Source organism: Mauremys reevesii, linkage group 5 (genome assembly GCF_016161935.1).
Source record: "Mauremys reevesii isolate NIE-2019 linkage group 5, ASM1616193v1, whole genome shotgun sequence".
Lineage (NCBI taxonomy): Eukaryota > Metazoa > Chordata > Testudines > Geoemydidae > Mauremys > Mauremys reevesii.
Genome location: NC_052627.1, coordinates 50832397 through 50848388, shown reverse-complemented (window position 1 = coordinate 50848388; position 15992 = coordinate 50832397). Strand labels below are relative to the sequence as shown.

At 44.3% G+C, this 15992-nt stretch overlaps 1 long non-coding RNA gene across 1 annotated transcript in view; it reads left to right on the top strand.

The window, feature by feature from the left end:
* Nucleotides 1-15992, top strand: part of LOC120406202 — a 43214-nt gene that overhangs the window by 15736 nt on the left and 11486 nt on the right. Inside the window, exon 2 of the long non-coding RNA XR_005599139.1 lies at nucleotides 4933-5017. This is a non-coding gene — a long non-coding RNA (uncharacterized LOC120406202). The remainder of the gene's footprint in view (nucleotides 1-4932; nucleotides 5018-15992) is intronic.

The following is a 15992-nucleotide window of genomic DNA, read 5'->3' as shown; positions in this document are numbered from 1 at the left end:
GGGATGCCAAAACGGGGTACAATGTCTCTAAGGAGGATCTTCGCCACTGTGGCAGCAGTACAATTAGCAGTAGGAAAAGCTTCGACCCATGAAGTCAGAGGGCAAACCAAAACAAGGAGATGCTTTTTCTCAAAAGCCTTTGGCATATTTGCAAAGTCAATTTGAAGATGTTGAAATGGAGCAGCAGGCGGAGGTCTTTTACCCTTAATTTTGTTAAGAGGCGGAGCAGGTTTATTACGCTGACATGTGCTGCATGCTTTCACTATTGACAGGCAGTAGGGTTGAATGCCTGGAACATACCAAAAGCGAGCGATGGTGTCCACAAGGGCCTGCGTGCCGTAGTGACCCCCCTTATCATGGTGCCAGCGAACTGCCACGGGGTATGTGGAGCGAGGGAGGCAGGCTCGGCCATCCGGCATAAGCCAGGTCCCTTTGACCAGAGTGGCTCCGAGGCTCTCCCACGACTGTAGTTCAGCAGCGGGTACTGGTACGGGGTAAAAGCATACTTGCTATCAGTAAAAATGGTAACGGTCTTACCAGCGGCCAACTGGCAAGCTCGGGCCAGGGCGTAGAGTTCGGCGGCTTGGGCTCCCCAGTTGCCTGGCAGTGAGGCGGCCTCTTGAATATCCCATTCAGAGGTGACTGCATAACCGGTGAAATGCTTGCCATCAACATAGAAGGAGCTTCCGTCCGAGAAGAGGATGCAATCAGGGTTGTCCAGTGGCACGTCAAACAGGTTGTTCCTTATCTGTAAGATGCTATGAACTACTTCCACACAGTCGTGCTGATCCTGGAGGACTGGCAGGTCAGGAAGCAAGGTAGCTGGATTAAGGGGCCCACACCTTTTAAAAATTAGGTTAGTGTCTTCTAAGAGTTCGGCCTTTAGCTGCTGCTGACGATGGGCCGAAAAGACTTGGGTCGTGCCCTTACGCAGAAGGGCTGACAAGGCATGAGAGGTCCAGACCGTGGTAAAATGACCCAGGGTCAGGCTCTTTGCCTTTGTGATCAGCAGGGCAGCTGCTGCCAGAGTCCGGGTGCAGGATGGGGTTCCCTGAGCGACAGGGTTGATCTGCTGGGAGTAAAAAGCAAGCGGGAAATGGTGGGGCCCGCTCAGCTGGGTAAGGACGCCACTAGCAATTCCGCCCCTCTCGTGGACAAAAAGGTGAAAGGGTTTGCTGTAATTGGGGGGGCGGAGAGACATGGAGGAGGCCACACTGTCCTTGAGTAACTGAAAGGCTTGGATCGTGTCTGGGGACCACTGCAAAGGGTCAGGAGCAAGGTTAGCAGTGAGTCGGTGGAGCGGTTTGCTCAACTCCCCGCAGGACGGCAACCAAGGGCGGCAGAAGCCAATTAATCCTAAGAAACCTCAAAGTTGTTTCTTGGTGTTTGGCAGAGGGCAGTTTTGGATAGTCTTTATGCGGACTGGGTCCATTTGTCTCCCCTCTGGGGTTAACAGGAAGCCCAGATATCGGACCTTCTGTGAGACCCACTGAATCTTGTTAGGGTCTACCTTGTGGCCTCTGGTGTGTAGGTATAATAAAAGTGCCTTACCATCGATGCGGAGGGCGGCTTCTTCATGTTACCTAGTAAGGATGTCATCTACGTATAGGACTAACGTGGATCCCTGTGGACTGGTGAAGCCTTCCAAGTCGTGGCGGAGGCATTGGCTGAAAATCGTGGGGCTGTCTCTGTAGCCTTGAGGAAGTCGTTGCCAGACATAACTTTGTCCCTCCCAGGTGAAACCAAAGAGATATTGAGAGTCTGGGTGCACAGGAATGCTGAAAAAGGCTGATTTTAAGTCAATAACAGTGAACCACTCAGCATCCCAGGGATTTGGCTGATGATAGTAGCTGGATCAGGAACTACTGCATGAAGAGGGACCACATACTGATTAATAACCCGTAGATCCTGTACAAAGCGCCAACGAATAGGGTCTCCGTCCTTTTTAGGAGGCTTTTGACAGGCAGTATAGGGGTATTACAGGAGTGCACTGAGGGCGGACTAGCTTTTGTGCAATCAATCCCTCGACAAAGGGGCGGATGCCTTCCCGAGCTTCCAGCGACAGGGGGTATTGGGGGACTGACGGGGGCTAAGGAGGGCTTCACTTGAATCCTTACTGGCTCTGCTGAAAGGAGCAGGCCAACATCAGTGTCAGAAATTCCCCAGAGGGTTGAAGGCAAGTCAGTGAGGTCAGGGGAGAGAGAGGGGGGGGGTTTCCCAATTACCCTGAGCTGGGGGCGAATCTCCTAACACTGTCATCAATAATCCTACCCCTTCAGGAGTGCAGGTTAAAGTAGCCTCAAGCTTACAGAGTAAATCCCGGCCCATCAAAGGGATCGGACAAGCTGGGGAAAAAAGAAAACGGTGAGAAAAACATTTATCAGCATAAATAACATTTAGAGGCAAAGTGAGTCCCAGAGACTGTGGATTGCCTTCCACCCCAGTTGCAGTTTTAACCTCAGAGGATAGCCAGGAGAGGGGCATGATTTAAAAGAGAGAAAGTAGCTCCAGTATCAATGAGGAAACAGACAGGCAGTCCCTGGACTGAAAGGGTTAGATGAGGCTCTTTGCTGGGAGGGGAGAAAGTGAGGAAAGAGCCGGCTAAAGACATTAAGGAAATAAGACCATCACATTGTTTGCCTTCGCCCCCGGGGTACCGTCATTGAGAAGGCTGAGTTTGCTGCAGCTGCTGCTGTTGCCCGTAGTTGATCCAGACCTGAGGAACGGGCTGGGCTGGTGGTGCAGGGGTGTATTAGTCCCTGGTGTAAGTATCTGCGGATGCGACCGGACCCTCTGGGCGTCCCCAGGGGCATTCACGTTTAAAGTGACCGGGCTGTCCGCACTGAAAACAATTTCCTGATGGCTGGGGTTGCCAGGACCCTCTTCCCCGAGCACCCTGAAATCCCCTGCCACGGCCACGGCTTCTGCCTCAAATACCACCGCAAAAAGCTAAAGCCATCAACTTATATTCTTCCTTTTTCTCTTTCTTTTTACTACTTTCCCTTTCTTTCTCCCATGCAAAATCAGCTACGTCCAACACTGAAGTGACTGACTCACCTCCCCAACCAGGGCGAAACTTTAAGAAATAATCCCTTACAGGGGGTACTGACTGATTCACAAAAAACGAAATAAGAGTAGTATGCATCCTGCTGCAGCTGCTTGATCTTTTGCCTAGTAATTACTTCTTCCGAGGTGTGCCCCTCCATTTCCTCCTTATCCCTCTGCAGAGATTCCAATCTGGAGTCCTGCAGATTCCCCTCTGCACTCTGGAGAGAGTCCCCTTGCGGAGGAATAGGGGCAGGTGCAGTGGGGACCAACTGACGAGTTAAAACACGCCGTGGTTTACACCCTTCATCGAAATAACATGGAGGGGGTTCACTCTCGGAAGAATACCTGACTGCCATAATTTTTAAAGATTTCCACAGCTCTGCTGCTGTGTCCCAACAAAACCAGTAACATAACTGTCCCGGATGGTCCATTTCGATCTGGCTCCTTACTCCTCTTAAGGCAGCCTGTTCGAAAGAGCCATACGAAGGCCACCTCATCTCCGGGTCGGCCAATACCGCGGTATACCCAGTCCAATTCCTTACACACAGTGTGTACAACTTCCTCCTAGACATTCCTGTCTGTACTGGGAGTTTCCCTTCATTCCATAACTTATTTACAATCCCCAGCGGACTCTCAAGAGGCACGCTAGTCCCTTGACCCATGGTGTCTGACAGGAGCCCTCCAACTGGCGTTTATCCTGCTGTCCAGTACACGACCCCTCAATATTGAATTGGCTGGGAGAAATCTCCCATGGCGCCTGCCAATTCGTATATGAGTGGTCTGGCCACTGGACAGAGGCACCGCACCAGAAGGAATCCCGGACGAGCCCCCAAATTGTTAGGTAAAAAGCAAGTCCTACTCACCTCTCCAGCACCCGAGTTTGTGCGGAGTTGGTATAAGGCTCAGAAATCTGTCAGAGACCAGACAACAATTCGTTGATCAACGGGCTCACACCATCCTTAGCTTAAGAGCCAAGCTTTGGAGTAAGTGTGGCAAGTTTATTAGGGGTGAGCATCAATGTTTATACACAGAAGTAAACAAAGTGATTAACAGATCATAATGGTCATGCATAATCAATCAAGATTCTACAGGATAAAACAGGTTAAAATGTAAATTAGAAAAGACAAAGGAAGAGATGGCTACTTATTGGGGGGGGGGGTGTCATGAGTAGTTCGCAGGTCAAAGCTTTTGATTAAAAGTTTCAGACAGAGACATGTAGTCTGAGTTAAGTTTCAGTTCATAAAGAGTTCAGACTCAACAATCCTAAATCAGTAAAATGCTTTTGAAAATCACACCCTTGATTGTTCCGTGCCTCCGTTTCCCCACTGTTTTAAATGCCTAAAAACAAGGATTTAGGCTGGAATTGCTCACATAGTTAAACCATAGCAACACTCAATCTCACCTTGATTTCCTTTCATTTCTCTTCACCCTTTGCATCTAAGTATCCTAATACTTCTCAAACAAATTATTATTTTTCTTTTGTGCACAGTCATGTTTTCCATTGTTTGAGACAGGTTACTAAGCTACATACTCCACATTTTTCTCATGCTGGGAGGGTGGATTAACATTTTTAGCAGCTTATGTAGCTCGCTATACTTCTTCATTTCTATGCAGACATCATGCTTCCAATGAGGAGAATATTATCGGTTTGGAACACTGGGTGATTTTTACATTTTAACATACAGTAGTTCCATAGATTACAACCAATGAGGCATATAAAGTATTAGAGATTCAGAAGGTCCCAGACTGGCTTAATTGCTCTGAAAATTGATCAAAGTCAGACTTTATATATAAAAAGATATAAAATGTATGCTCTCTCTTCTTTTCAGTCCCTCTTTATGGCATAGTTCCTTGTGCCACTAAAGAGGATGCTTGATATTTCAGAGCAAAGAGAAGAAATATAAAACAGGATGGTTCGTGCTGCTTATTCTCAGTGGAGCTAGAGATACAGAGGTAAACAATTTTTCAGGTAAGTCTTGTACATGTTCTCATTTCATACATGGTAGTATCCTTAAAATAAATATTAGTTTCCCGCTATCCATATGGTTTTATTTTAAAAGGATATGAGAGTCTCAACTCTTCACCTTCAGTGTTTATATCTCCCAACATCAGAGACAGAGGACCTGGGTTTGTCTTTCCAGGAAATATCAGTTATAGCCAGAATAGGCTTATGATTTAATACAGTATATTCAGAATCAGGGCCGTCCTTAGGATTTATGGGGCCCTATGCAGTATTATTAAACTGGTGCCCCTATGCTTGATGGCAGCCTGGGCTCGCATATGTGTTTTAGATAAGAGTGGTCTTCTGAAGGATTTATTTAAAAAACTATACGTCTGAAGCATGCAATCATTTGAGGCTAAAGATGAATACTCAGATTGTGCATCTAAAAATCTATGCAAGGATTTTTTAGAGATGTGATTTTATAATCTTCAGCAACACACGAATGAAATATTTTTAAAGCAAATTTTAAACTAAGGTCCTGTAGACTAACATGTACTGAGTAAATATTACAGTAATACACAACTGTTTTTGTCAGTAAATTCAGAAACTGACAGTATATATCTGGGGGTTGGCAAATGCCAGTTAAATGGCTTCATTACCACTTGAATGGCTCTTTAACAGTTTCAATGTTGAGCTAATAGGTCTGGCAGGCTGGAAGGCTTTTTCACTTTTAAGTACTAGATCCCCTCCTGGAGCAAGACACAGGAGGCTGCAGCCTCCAGCTGTGGTGAGAGTCTGCAGAAAGGGTCAGAACAGGGATAGGAAGAGATGCTGGGGAGAGTGGGAGGGGGATAGACACTAAGACCCTGGGTGCCCCAAATTTTTGGGTGCCCTATGCAGCCATGTATGCTGCATATGCCTAAGGACAGCCCTATTCAGAATAAATAGTGGGGGATAAAATCTGTATTGGTTCTAACTAGTTTTTAGGAAGGGAGCTGCTGCTTCAAGTTCTGATCATACTCCCATTGAAGTAAATCATACTTCTGCCATTGATCTAAATGGGACCAAAATTGGACCCTTACTTTAATAGCACACAATAGAGATGGACTGAGGTCACAAAACTGGGATCTGAATTTGGAGGTATATGAATCTGGTCTTTAGTTTGAACCCTCCTCTACCACAGAACTTGTCTGAGATTTTGTATAGATGTAGTTTCTTCTACTTAGTGCTCACCAAAAGCAATGGTCGAAATTGTTTCTATTGTCGTGTTTTTTAAGGATATGAATAAAACCACTTCAAAATTATATTTGCATGCATGCAGAGTAGAATACAAGTGCTTTCAGAAACTGTTTTAATTTCATACATATGTAAGACGAGAGTATTTTTACTGATTGTGAACTTTACTGCATAGATCCTAAGCCTTAGCAGTCAAGATTTCCAAAGTGGTAAGCTACCTATGCAGCCCCTTTCCCCCTTCATAACCATTACACACACAGAGAGAGTATATTCCATGAGAATTGTCTGCATGCATGTACAATATAAATCAATTTCCAAAATATTATAAAAGAGAAAAACAATGGACATTTATTATCTTATAATTCCTTCATATCAACTCATAGCTTGATTCCTTGCTGAGTTTTGAATTCATGTACACAAATGCTAAGAGGGTGTAAAATGAACCACTCTGTCTATATTATATAATTATGAGATTCAAGAGGCAGGGGGCAAGGGCCGGCTCCAGGATTTCTGCCATCCCAAACGGCAGGAAAAAAAAAAGCCAATTAGCGGCACTTCAGCGGCACCTAAGTCGCGCCACTCTATTCTTTGGCAGCAGTTCGGCGGCGGGTCCTTCACTCCATCTCTTCCTCTTTGGCAGCACTTCGGTGGCAGCTCAAAGAGTAAGAGAGGGACTGAGGGACCCACCGCCAAATTCCGGCCGAAGACCCTGATGGGTCATCCCAACAGAGGACGGAGTGCCGCCCCTTTGTATTGGCCGCCCCTTAGTTGGTGTCTGGAGCCGGCCCTGCAGGGGGCTTTAAAATTCCACATGTCCATGTCTTTGTTGCAGGAACTCAGTGTTATTCAGTGGAATTCACCTTAGCAGTCATGAATTCCTCTGCAGGACATGTGAAAATGTGAAGCTCCAGATCTGTACCACACTCTACTTGGAATCTAAGGCTATCTTAGAGAAGAGTAGACAGGTTTTGTCTTATTTGTTCAGGAGGAACTGATGTATTGCTCAATGCAGCTTTTCTATTACAAAATTGCCACGAGCCAGTTTCATCACAGGAGTATACTTTGAAAGTGTCCAGAGTTTGCAATGAATTCAGTCCGGAAGGGATCCAGTGATGGTGGCATATGGTGTGTTACAGCCCCAGGCTATCTTTCCAAAACTGACTTTGTTCTTGGCCATCATTATTTATATAGTTTCATTTCAGTTTCTGGTGGACAGCAGTCCACAACATAAAACTACCTCTAAAACCAAAGTATCAGCAGAAAGGCCAAAGACTGAATCTGAATGTAGGATTGTTAGAGGTGGTCCTCAGAGAACACAGTTGGGTCCCACGAGGTGGAGAGCGAAGAATCCGAACATTCACAGCTTATACTTTCATAGTCCTTTGGCTAGTAAACTTCATTCTGCAGGGCAGTTAATATAGCTCCATTCATAAGAACAAATGTCTGTCTGTCTTTCTTGATTCTCAACCTCAGGTCTGTCAGGCTCAAGTGAATGAGTTAGGGATCTTCAACAGGAGTCAGGGAGAAAGAACAGAACATCGGTCAATCAGTAAGTCATTGCCTTACTTAAAAGAGAAAAAGTGAATGGATTTACATTCTCCACATCCAAAGCCTGTGGACAAAAGGACACATATTAAAGCGGCCGAGTATGTGAGGGAGATTCCCAAACCTGAGACATTCTTTTTAGGTGACAGATCTGAGGAACTGTCCCAGATTGAGGTATCATTAGAGGAGGTTTTGGAACAAATTGATAAACAATATGTCACCAGGACTAGATGGTATTCACCCAAGAGTTCTGAAGGAACTCAAATGTGAAATTGCAGAACTACTAACTGTAGTCTGTAACCTATCATTTAAATCCGCTTCTGTACCAGATGACTGGAAGATAGCTAATATGATGTGAATTTTTAAAAAGGGCCCCAGAGGTGATCCCGGCAATTACAGACCTGTAAGCCTGACTTCAGTACTGGGCAAAGTGATTAAAACTATAATAAAGAATAATATTGTCAGACATATAGATGAACATAATTTGTTGAGGAAGAGTCAGTTAGTAAAGGGAAATTATGCCTTACCAATCTACTAGAATTCTTTGAGGGGATCAACAAGCATGTGGACCAAGGGGATCCAGTGGATAATAGTGTACTTAGATTTTCAGAAAGCCTTTGACAAAGTCCCTCATCAAAGGCTCTTACGCAAAGTAAGCTGCCACAGGATAAGAGGGAAGGTGCTCTCATGGATTGGTAACTGGTTAAAAGATAGGAAACAAAGGGTAGGTATAAATGTTTTCAGAACTGAGAGAGGTAAATAGTGGTGTGCCCCAGGGGTCTGTTCTGGGACCAGTCCTATTCAACATGTTCATAAATGATCTGGAAAAAGGGGTAAACAGTGAGGTGGCAAAATTTGCAGGTGATGCAAAATTACTAAAGATAGTTAAAACCCAGGCAGACTGCAAAGAACTACAAAAAGATCTCTCAAAACTGGGTGACTGGGCAACAAAATGGCATATTAGGGATATGGAACGGCTTCTGTATGAGGAGAGATTAATAAGACTGGGACTGTTCAACTTGGAAAAGAGACAGCTAAGGGGAGATATGATTGAGGTCTATAAAATCATGAGTGGTGTAGAAAAAGTAGATAAGGAAGTGTTATTTACTACTTCTCATAACACAAGAACTAGGGGTAACCAAATTAAATTAATAAGCAGCTGGTTTAAAACAAACAAAAGGAAGTATTTCTTCACACAACACAGTCAACTTGTGGAACTCCTTGCCAGAGGATGGTGCGAAGGCCAAGACCATAACATGGTTTAAAAGAAAGAACTAGATAAATCCATGGAGGATAGGTTCATCAATGGCTATTAGCCTATTAGATGGTGTCCCTTGCCTGTGTTTGCCAGAGGCTGGGAATGAGTGACAAGAGATGGATCACTTGATGATTGCCTGTTCTGTTCATTCCCTCTGGGGCACCTGGTACTGGCCACTGTCGGCAGACAGGATACTGGACTAGATGGACCCTTGGTTTGACCCAGTAGGGCCATTCTTATGATCTTATGTGAAGGATATTTAGCCAATAAGATTGCATCCTTTCCAGTTAATTGTTTCTCCCTGAGTAGCATCTAGTCACTTCTTGAATGACCCCAGTTTCTTTTCACTCTTTCTGCTATATTTTCCCTACATTAGCTGTCCACATAGTGCTTTTCTGTTTCATTATTAACAGCTGGTGTTAACATCCATGTAACCTTTTCCCTGCTAGCTGTCGTGTTAGTTAGACATTTTTTTGACCTTCTGCCCTGAGTTATCCAGGAGGAAAATATCAATGGACAAACTTGTAGCCTGTTTTGGTGCCCCTTCAAGAATGCTGTTGATATTTTTTTCACCCCTGGTAATTTATAGCTACTGTCTCCCTTGAAAGTGCAGATCACAAAGGTGAGCCTATAATTATGGCTGAAGGCAGATCCCTGAAATGTTGAGCTGTGTCCTAGTGCTGTGCATCAGAATTTCAAATGAGGCAAACCCAGCTGTAAGAGAAGCAAAACAGCAGTAAAATTACAGCACCAAAGAAATGCAAACAACAAACCTTTCTTCAGACCACAGTTCAGGGGGTGGCAGCTAGAACTTGGTTTGCGCGGCATCGTATAAGCTCAACTGGATGATTAAATTTTGTTCTTTTCAGATGGCAGTTTAAATCATTTCCTTACGATCATCAGTCCTTCCTATAAGATTGCTGACAGCCTGCTTGGAATTCAAGATCAGAATAATAATTCGGGGATTATGAGAGCTCTGCTGGACATTGTTACTTTCCTAATGCTTCCCCTGAGCCCTGCTTTGAAATCTTTCAAGAGTTTTTCTTAGACAGGAAAATGGAGAGAGATACTTGTTTTGCTGTTCTAGTAATCCCCAGGTAAAAGTGAGGTTATGAGAGCCCTAGGTTTCCATCTGGTCATATTCTGTTCCCATGTGCTTTTCCTACTGCCCCTTTCCAACCAACATTTAATTATAATGAATAATACTGGATATCATGGTGTATCATGGCTAGAAACCAGAGTGCATAAACAGAGCTTCAAATGGAAACATTTTTAGCACGATCCAAAACTAATTGAAATCAATGGGCATCTTTCCATTGACTTAATTGGAGTTTGGATCAGGCCCCAAATGCTTTGTCAGGGGGTTGATGCTTGATCAGTCTCCCTATGGAGGGAGAGGATCTGAGGGTCTGTCTACACTATGGGATTATTCCGATTTTACATAAACTGGTTTTGTAAAACAGATTGTATAAAGTCGAGTGCACGCGGCCACACTAAGCACATTAATTTGGGGTGTGCGTCCATGTACTGAGGCTAGCATCGATTTCCGGAGCGTTGCACTCTGGGTAGCTATCCTGTAGCTATCCCATAGTTCCCCGCCCATTGGAATTCTGGGTTGAGATCCCATTGCAAAAAGTGTTGCGGGTGATTCTGGGTAAATGTCGTCACTCAATCCTTCCTCCGTGAAAGCAACGTCAGACAATCATTTCGCGCCCTTTTTCCCTGGATTGCCCTGGCAGACGCCATAGCATGGCAACCATGGAGCCCATTTTGCCTTGTCACTGTCACCGTATGTGTACTGGATGCTGCTGACAGACGCAGTACTGCAGTGCTACACAGCAGCATTCATTTGCCTTTGCAAGGTAGCAGAGATGGTTACCATCCCTATTGCACCGTCTGCCATTGTAAATTGGCGATGAGATGAAATCAGCCGTTTTGTACCGTCTGCTGCTGTCATGGGTGCTCCTGGCTGGCCTCGCTGAGGTCAGCCGGGGGCGCATGGACAAAAATGGGAATGACTCCCCGGGTCATTCCTTTCTTTATGTTTTGTCTAAAAATAGAGTCAGTCCTGCCTAGAATATGGGGCAAGTGTACTAGAGAGCCAGAGAGCACAGCTGCTCCAGGTCAGAGCCCCAGAGATCCCGCAGAAATGATGAGCTGCATGCCATTCTAGGGGGTGCCCTGCAACAACCCCACCCGTTGCTTCCCTCCTCCCCCAACCCTCCTGGGCTACCGTGGCAGTGTCCCCCCATTTGTGTGATGAAGTAATAAAGAATGCAGGAATAAGAAATACTGACTTTTTAGTGAGATAAAATGAGGGGGAGGAAGCCTCCAGCTGCTATGATAGTCCAGGCAGTACAGAATCTTTTCTTTAGACATGAAAGGTGGGGGCTGATGGAGCTCAGCCTCCAGCTGCTATGATGAGGATGGTTACCAGCCGTTTTGTACCATCTGCTGGGAATGACCGGGAGACATTCCCATTTTTACCCAGGCGCCCCCGGCCGACCTCACCGAGGCCAGCAAGGAGCACTCACGGGCTGATGATGAAGATGGATATCAGTCATATTGCACCATCTGCCACGGGAAGGGGATGCTGGTGTCCAGCGCTGCAGCACCCCGTCTACCAGCAGCATGCAGTAGACATAGGGTGACATAGAAAAAAGGCGAGAAACGATTTTTCCCCTTTTCTTTCGGGGGGGGGGGGAGGGTGTAAATTGACGACATACACCCTGAAACACCCGGGAAAATGTTTTTGACCCTTCAGGCATTGGGAGCTCAGCCAAGAATTCAAATGCTTTTTGGAGACTGCGGGGACTGTGGGATAGCTGGTGTCCTCAGTACCCCCTCCCTCCCTCCATGAGTGTCCATTTGATTCTTTGGCTTTCCGTTACACTTGTCACACAGCACTGTGCTGTGGCCTCTGTCTATCATAGCCTGGAGATTTTTTCAAATGCTTTGGCATTTCGTCTTCTGTAACGGAGCTCTGATAGAACAGATTTGTCTCCCCATACAGCGATCAGATCCAGTATCTCCCATACGGTCCATGCTGGAGCTCTTTTTGGATTTGGGACTGCATCGCCACCCGTGCTGATCAGAGCTCCACGCTGGGCAAACAAGTTCGCGGGGCTTTTCCTGTCTACCTGGCCACTGCATCCGAGTTCAGATTGCTTTCCAGAGCGGTCACAATGGTGCACTGTGGGATACCGCCTGGAGGCCAATACCATCGATTTGCGGCCACACTAACCCTAATCCGACATGGCAATACCAATTTCAGCGCTACTCCCCTTGTCGGGGAGGAGTACAGAAATCGGTTTTAAGAGCCCTTTATATCGATATAAAGGGCTTCGTTGTGTGGACAGGTGCAGGGTTAAATCAGTTTAATGCTGCTAAATTCGGTTTAAACGCGTAGTGTAGACCAGGCCTTAGAATGGCTGTTATGCCGGTGGTGTGTGAAGAATGAGAATGGTCAGGGCAGGGGCATTGAGTTAGTTGACATGAAATCTGATTTGATTTCATTTTCAATTTAGAAAAAGAACAACATTGCAGGAAAGAAGATGAAATCTTAAATATCTCCCACTGTGTTGTCATTTTTGCCAGATTGATTTAACACAGCATTGTCACAAAAACAACAAAAGCAGGCCAGTCACACTTTAATTTTATAGAAAAAAATAAGTTTAGCAGTAACCGAGTAAATGTTTATGAAAGAAACAGATATAGTTTTGTATAAAAAACTTACGATCAACATCAGGAACTTTTAAAAGGTGCTTAAAGTTGTATTTATAATGTATAATAAATACTGCTGTCCTTAGTTTTGTATCTGCAGACAAATACACTAGGAGCTCTTAAAGGACCAGATTTTCAAAGTTAAATGTTCACAGACTTTTGCATGTGCTTATGTTACATATACAAATACAAGATTTCTCTGCCTCTGCGAGAATCCACCCCCTTTTTGAAGAGAGCTAGCGCATCCCTGTCTGAGATTACTTTTTATTCCCAGTTTATACAGATACTTCTGAAGAGCAATGTTTTTCCCATTTGGAATGTGTCCCATTTAGAGCTGCTCAGGAATTTTCCATTGAAATAATTCTATGGAAAATGCAGTTTTCACAATCTCAATTTTTTCAACTTTCCATTGGAAAAATTTAAAGGAAATATTTTATTTTGGGTCAGGTGGTTCAGAGGATGCACAATAGACTGTTTCAGAATAACTGGCCCACAGGGAAAAGTTTTTTACCCACCAATTAACTATTCATATAAGTATTATTACTATGATTTATTATGCATATTTTGGTAATGTCCAAAGACTCTATCTGGGATCAAGGCCTCACTGAACTGGACACTGTACAAAAACACATGAATATATAGGGCCAGCCCCAAAGAGATTGCAGTTTGAAGATAACAGGAGTGGGATATAAGATTCAAGCAAAGTGATGAGGGTGGATATCAGCATGAGGTCTGCTTGCTCCATGGCTTTTCTTTGTTTGCCTATTTTAAATATAAACTGTCCCTGAGTGCCTATCTAACTAGACAACATCAATGCCTGCTGCTCTGGCGGTTGTTTCAATCTCTCACCCATGGGGCTGGCTCCCAGAGGAGGTGGAGGTGAGGCTTAAACCTTCAAGGAGGCTCTCTAGAGGCTGCGATCCTGCAGGAGGTTTAGTAGAATCGGAGAGAGGGGTCATTGGGTTGTGAGTCCCTGCAGATGTCTTGATCCACTCAGAGAGCAGAGACTCAAAGCTCCAGTTCAAATTCCAGGCTCTGGACCAGATCCTCAGCTGGTGTAAATAGATATAATTCCATTGTTGTCTATGGAACTTTGCTGATTTACATCAGTTGAAGACCTGTTCTCCTTACATCACAGGCATCAACTGTTACTCTAAACACAACAGTTTTTCATATGGAAACAAATCTGCCAACCTATCATTAACAACCATGCCATTTCTGTGTGGGATCTCCCAGGGAGTTTTTTGCTAAGCTCTGCAATTTCTCAGGTTCCAAAAGCAGAAAAAGCAAATAAAAAGTTTTATAAGTCTTGACACACAAAATAACTATGCCTGTGTAGGCTGGGAAGGATTGAAGGGAAGGCTTTGTCTAGGGATTTTTTTTCCCTTGCCTGTTGCAAAAATTCCAGTGATGCTGTGGCCAAAAGGACTAATGCAATCATTGGACGCATGAACAGGGAAATCTTGAGTAGGAGTAGAGAGGTTATTGTACCACTATATTTGGCACTGGTGCAGCTATTGCTGGAATACTCTATCCAGTTCTGGTGTCTACAATTCAAGAAAAATGCTGAGTTCAGAGAAGAGCTATGAGAATGATTAAAGGATTAAAAAACCTGCCTTAGAGTGGTATGAACTCAGTCTATTTCATTTAACAAAGACATGGTTAAGGAGTGAATTGATTACAGTCTATAAGTACCCTCATGGGGACAAATATTTAAGAATGACTCCTCAGTCTAGCAGAGAAAGATATAACATGATCCAATGGCTTGAAGTTGAAGCTAGACAGACAGGAAATAAGGCATACATTTTTAACAGTGAGAGTAATTAGCCAGAGGAACTATTTACCAGGAGTTGTGGTGGATTCTCCATCACTGGCAATTTTTAAATCAAATTGGGATATTTTTCTAATAGATATACTCTAGGAATTATTTTGGGGAAGTTTTGTGGTCAGTGTTATACAGGAGGTCAGACTAGATTATCACAATGGTCCTTTTTCACTTTGGAATGTATGAATCAATGAATATTAACTCTCCAAAGCGTGTAAAACACTCTGAGTTCCTCAGACAAAAGACACTACATAGGTACAACATGTTATAGGATGTTACACGTTACATCCTTCAATGGAAGCTGAAGGGTGGTCATTGTTTTCAGAGACTTCCCTGAAGAAGTACCCTCTTTCAAAATGGCTTGACATGTCTTGTTCTCAGTGGGACTGAGGCCACAGGCTGCCTTCGGTTAAGATATCTTTCTCAAAAAGGCCATCATCTCCCATTGTTCTCAATCAGATTGAGGCCATAGACTCAAAGGCTTCAGCCATGGTGAATTACTGACTGAAATTGTGTTGCAAGAGCGAGATGTTCCTATAATTGTGCTCTGTCCCTGTGAAACATCATAGACAGATGGAATGTTAATTGTACTTCACTATCTCCAACAGCCTCTTATTTCTTTTCTCCTCCAAGCTTACTATATTTGTGGATATATATCTATATAAGAGGTGTTACACTGTGATTTCACTTCCATCTTTTTAAAAGAACTAACATCACATCAGAGGCATCCACACCACATAACTCTGCACTGGTGTCATTTGCACTGTACTCTAGATCATACCAAAAGTGGCTGCTTTTGGTGTAGTTACAGTCAAACTGAAGGAGCTCATGAGCAATGCAGAGGTTGATGAAATTTGCCCATTATGTGTGCACCGTACTGAGTTCAGACAAACCTGAAATTCAAAGTAAAATGTAAGGGATGGTGACATCACATGAAATGGACCTTACAGTCTGATTTGTCAAATCCCATGAGCACCAAGTCCAGAAGGGCTCATACAGGTCCTCTGCTCAGGTCCTTGTGTTGATAAACAGAGAACTTCAGACCAGTAAGCTGATCAGTCCAGCCTTTCAGCAGTATCAGCCCCACTCTAAAAAAGGAAAGTAATATAACTCTTTCCTGCCTCATAAACTGCCAATAAAGTACTGTAGGTGGAGATGGTGCTAAAAGTAGGAAGCAAAATACAGGGATGCTCCTCCAGTGCTGCAGCACAGATCTGAGCTAGGGATCCCAGTGCAAAGGGTAGGGGGTATGTGGGGAATAGGAATAACCTCTGCAGGAAAGGTCTGATCAGAGTCAATGACTTATCTTTCTTTCTCTGTCCCCTAGCTCTTCCCACCCCTCCTCCTGCCTCTCTTCCTTCAGTCATTTAATCTTTCTTCCTTGTTTGTGTGAAGCAGTAAGAAATGTTCATGTC